This window comes from Pan troglodytes, chromosome 17 (genome assembly GCF_028858775.2).
Source record: "Pan troglodytes isolate AG18354 chromosome 17, NHGRI_mPanTro3-v2.0_pri, whole genome shotgun sequence".
NCBI classification, from domain to species: Eukaryota; Metazoa; Chordata; class Mammalia; order Primates; family Hominidae; genus Pan; species Pan troglodytes.
The window spans coordinates 61,522,047-61,527,826 of record NC_072415.2 but is presented as its reverse complement, the minus strand read 5'-3'; positions in this window follow the sequence as shown (position 1 = coordinate 61,527,826).

Here is a 5,780-nt window from a genome sequence, read left to right as displayed (position 1 = left end):
CTCATCCAGAACCAGAGGCCCACCTCTGAGCTTTCAACCCCTAGTAACTTTTCTCCTTGTGCTTTCCTTTATCCACATGGGAGCATAAATGAGCTAAGCCAGGTTTTTGTAGGCAAGAGCCTGCTCTGGCCCTCAGAGGTGCCCTCGCACACGAAGCAACGATGCCACCACTGGCCAGGGGCAATCAGTGAAAATCCATAAGAGCAATGCTCTTTCCCTCTGACTTATGCTGTGTTTAAAATGAGGAAAGGGAGGAGGTACAGTGGTCTTGCTGGAAACCCAAGATCTCATCAACTTATGACGTTCACCTTGTATACAAGGGTCCCTAAGCCTGCAGGCACCACAAGGGAAGATGGGTAAGGCTGCTTAAATAGCAGTCCACCAGAACCAACTGCTGCTCCTCTCTGATCCACAGGCTTTGTTGCAAGGTCTAGATTACTCTACAGAAAGTTTCTCCCTTTACAGTCAAATTTCTCTAGGAGACACCTTTTTCCTTCTTCCCATGATGCTTGCCCAATGGTCCTACCCCTCCATACCCGCATTATTCCTCTTCCACAACCAATGGAAGGGATTCAGTTTATCTTCAGCCCAATTGTGAGCAGTGTTTATGTTGTTGTGGTCAGTGTTGTTGCCATCGTTGTTTATCCTGGAGGCAACACCACAAATGTAAATGCCTCTCAATGAACTCTCAATTCCCAGGACTCCAGCCAAAGCAGAGCTGTACCCCAAATCTCACGTCATCTAAGTAAATAGGTTTTCTGCTACAGAGTAGATTAAAATCAACTTCAGAAATTAATACCCTTAATCATCCAACTCTCATTTGACCCTAGTTTGGGTAGTATTCTTGGAGGACCAGGAATCAGAGCAAATTATTTTTTGGAGATAAATTCACTGGTAGCATTGTCCAATTTTGAGCTAGAGTGTCTCACATTTGATCATTTTTCATCCCAAGGAGATACCGCAATCTCAGTAAGAGCTTAACTCAATTGCATTGCATCCTCCTCCTCCTCCAAGCAAGTGCATTTCTCAAGGCCAGATGCCCATTACTAACACTGACTCCACATGGGAACACATCCACCCCACAAGCAATAATCATTATTGCCTTCCCTAAGAGCTGTGTCACTGTCAGACTGATCTTTGGTTAAGCATCAACAAGACTTAAGAACCAGAAGCAAAATCCCAACAGAAAAAGTTCAGTATCTGAATAAACAATAACTGTATAACTGAAAAACTGTTCAAATAGTTGGAACAAGTTTATTGCTGAGTATGCAAGGCAGAAGGAAAAAAGACTACAGGCTTATTTCTTCATTACTAAATTCATTTATAAAATGCTGAACATTAAAAAATATGTACGTTATTCATTGATTAAAGATATGAATTCAACCAAAGTTCTATTTGCAGAATTTGGAAATTAGGATTTTTTATGATATGAGAGGTAATAAAGGTTAATGCCAGCAGTTACCTTAAGGAATCAGTATTTGGGTGGCAAGAGAAGGAAGGAGTGGGGGATGTCTGGTATCTTCGTCTCAGTGCTTAGAAGCTGATTACCAGATGAAGATTTATTAAGAAAGTGCTCCCAGGGAAAATCAGTAACGAGGTAGACGCGAACATTTATCTACCAACTGTAGATGACTTCAAGTGTAGTTTTTTTAAAAAATGTGTCTAAGAGCCTTGCTACACTAAATGTGTTCCTTGACTAACAACATTGGTGACACCTACAAGATTGTTCAAAATGCAGAATCTGGGATTCTACTCTAGACCTTCTGAAGCAGAATCTGCATTTTGCAAAGTTCTCCAGGCAGTTAGAATGTACATTAAATTTTGGAAAGCACTGCCTTATAGAAAGCTAGATACAGTGGGAAATAGCCATATCAGATAGCTAGTGACATAATACCAATTGTGAAAATTCAGACAGATGAGCTGACAAATTCCCAAAAATAGCAAATTAAGCCCTTTGACAAATTAGTTATTGGATCATACAGAAATAGCCCAAATCTGCAAATTTTGGATTAAAATTGTGACCCTATTTTTAAAAAGAGAAAGCTAGTAGATACAGCTACAGTCTAAAAAGAACAACAGAGATGAACGTCTACTGCCAGAGACAGCCATTAGTCAATCGATATGTACACATCTTGTTTAAACTTCTGTTGTGAATAATAAATAATTACCTGTTAAAAATTTATTTCTCCTAGTAAATAATGAACTCTGAGAGACCAGAGACAGTGATATGTGAGCTATTTCATAAAATCTTCCAACACATGTCTACATAGTTGAGGTTCAGTAAACATTTGTATGTGAGTGTCATTTCTTGATAAGACTATAAAACCAGTGAAAATGAGTATTTCAAAAATTAAACAATATGTACTTAAGCAATGACACTAACAGTTAATTTCTTCACCAAACTCTCGTGAGATATCTACCATGTTGCGAGCATGTGTCAGGTGCTATGCATTCAAAGACAAATAAGATGACAACTGGCCTGGGGGGGAGGGGACAAGAGTTTAGTTAGGAGATAGATATATCTGCAGGGAGTCTCAGTATCATGTGGTAAGATCTGTGATGTATGAATGGAGTTTGAAAGCAAATTTAAGGGACTCCAAACTCAAACTGTGGCAGAGGGGTAGAAATCAGAGAAGTAACTCTGACCTCAGACATGCAGGATTAAAATACGACTAGGAACACAAAAAGCAATCGGAGGAAGGTATTTTAGGTAGATGGAACAGCATGAGCAGAGAAAATCTACAGCTCATATACCGAACTAGGAGTACTTCAGAATAGTTGGACTGTGTATGTGTGATAGGGACTGGCATGAAATAAGCTGATGAGAGAGGCAGGAACCAGACATACAGGGCATTATATGTTGGGATGGAAGCTGGTGATCATCATACTCCCCATTTGGGACCAAGGTGCTGGGAGTGTTGGCTCCTGTTGGATACAGCTGGGTCCCTCTGTGAGCATTAATTGCTTCATCCAAAGGGAGCCAAACCCAAGATTAAGGCCTCTTCTCAGGAGGCAGTCCCACAACCAGTGACTGGTGGTTGACTACAAAAGTTTTTGCCCGTTGCTTTAATGCTAGGTAACTGTGAAGAGTCAACTCAGTCCACCAGCTCCCTGTGGGATCAGCTGAGGCCTCTATTGCAACTACTGCTTTGCAATTCATTCAATTCACTGCCCAATTCTGCTTCCTCCCTTATTGATTTCATGCTCGAGAACAGTCCCCATCACAGCGTATGCTTCCTGGGGAATTTAATCTGACACTATTGTTATTAGCAATGATCCTAGGAAGCAAACTTTAAAATGAGATTTTGGAGCTGGATCACCCACCAGCTGGCTGAAAATGAGAACCCCATCCATGTTTATAGGGTGAGTACTGATAACCTCTGCCATGGCGTAGTGGTGCAATCGTTAGAACTCTGACTGGTAGTAACCCGGGATACAGTGCCAGTGGAAAGAAATACATGAAAAGAGTGCTGAGAGAAATAATATCTCAGGTTCAGCTCAATTTACGGGCTTGAATTTTATCCCACAGACAGTGAGAAACCACTGAAGAATTGCTTTAAATCATCTTCTTAATGGTTGAATGAAGAATGGATTCAGAGAAAGCTTGAGGCTAAAAAATAAATTATGATATTGTTATAGTACTAGAAGCTAGAAATGAACCACAAGGGATAGTGGCCTCTCCTGGAGATAATTACACTAAGTCTTGATTGCCACTGTTAGGCCAGAAAGGACGAGGGAGGGAAGAAAAGTTACTAGAACCCAGAGACAGACAGGGCTGTGTGAAAAGGACTGCCTGGCAAACACCTTTGATTAAGGGGCACAGCTGGCATGTAGTAAGCCCACAGAAACAGAGCTAGGGACATAAATACTCCAACATCATTCTCTTCACTCCCTACAAGCTCCTGGTGCTTGCCATGGGCTAAGCCCACATGAAACCCAGAGGGCACAGAGACCTGTTGATACTGTCCATAGAGGCCAGCCACCCAAAGCTCAAAGTAGAGAGAAGGGTGAGAGTGGATTTGGGAAAACAAATGAAGGATACTCGGCACTCCTATGTGCAAAATAGAGGCCAAAACACACAAAAGAAAGGAACCCAGAGGAAACAGAGGCAATATACAAAGAGAAAGAAACAATCATTATTATCTTCCCAGAGGTAAGTGAAGACATTGGATGCATGAAACAAGAAAACAGTACAATTTTTAAAAACTCAGAAAACAAAAAGCTCTTAGAACTCAAATTTTGTAATCATCAGAGGCCAGGAAGGGTAGCAGGGAGGGAAAAAAATATGAATGTATTTATTATTACTGAACTGTATACTTAAAAATGGTAAATATAGTAAATTATATGTGTATAATTTAACCTCAATTTAAAAAGTTTTTAAATGAAGTTAAATTTTGATGGCAAAAATAAAAATTAAGTAGAAAGGCTAAAGAATAAAGTTGCCACAGTTATCCAGAAATTAGTGAAAAGACAAAATGATAGAAAACAGAAAAGAGAAAATTAAGGACATATACAGAAGTCCCAAAATTTGAATAACAGAGGTTGTATAAAGATAGAACAGAGAAATGGAAAGGAGAAAATCATTAAGAAAATAATTCAAGAAAATTTCCCGGAACTGAAAGGCATAGATTATCCCATCAAAAAAGCCCACTGAATTTCCGACACAGTGGATGAAAGTAAACTGACTTCAAAGCACCAAGAATGAAAAAAAAAGATTCTACATGTTTTTTGGGGGAAAAAAGCAAGTTACATGCAAAGTCTAAGAGATGAACATGGCTCCAGGCTTTTCAACAGCAACATCAGAAGCAATGCCTTCAAAATTATGAAGGAAAATCACTTCCAACTTAGAATTCTCTACCCAGCTAAATTATTAATCAAATATAAAGGAAAAATAAAAATATTTAAACATATGAAATGTCTTAGAAATTTAACCCCTCATGTGCTCTTTCTCAAGATATGCTTAGATGGTGGCGATAGAGAGCCACAGAGTAAATTAAAACATTAGCAAATGCAGCAAAGAAAGAAATGAAGAGAATTCCCAGGAAGACAGGGAAGAAACACCCCAGAATGACTGCTGTGAATCAGACAGAGAGGGCAACAAGAGCAGATTAGAGCAGAGTAATTCAAGACATTGAAAACACTAGCATGCCCCCTGTCATTGTATCATTGTGTTGACCTAAGAACAGAATGCCTGGGAGACTCTGGTCCAGATTCTAATCTGTACCTGTTTTATCCTGATCAAGTGCTAATGAAGCCCTCATTCTCCTCACATACCTATTGCATGGACCAGCTTAGGACACTCATTTTGTTCTACAGAAAAGTTCAGCTTTGACCTACCCCTAAGAGCTTAAAACAGGCCATGGTAATCTTTGAAGAAGAAAATACACAGCAGCCCACTTCCCATGCCTGTAATCCTGCTGGACATATAGTACCTGGCCTACGTGGGAGCCCTGCCAAATACTTCAACGAGGTAAGCCTGTGTTTCCAAGAATCTCTTGTGACTTTGCTCATTGACCATCCTAGAAAGAATACCTGGTAACTCTTAGTCTCAGAGAATCTAAGACTCTTCAGTCTATCTTCTACTGAGAGCACTCATCTACTACATTCTGTTTGCACAATTGTATTTGTTCTTGCTACCAATTGTTTCAAAACTTAATAATGTATCTTTTAATAATACCTAACCAAGTGGCAAAATTATAAATAAAAGCAAGAGAATGATTAAAACAGAAATCTAGACAGTGGTTACCACCGGTTGGGGGAAAAGGGAAGATACACTAGTA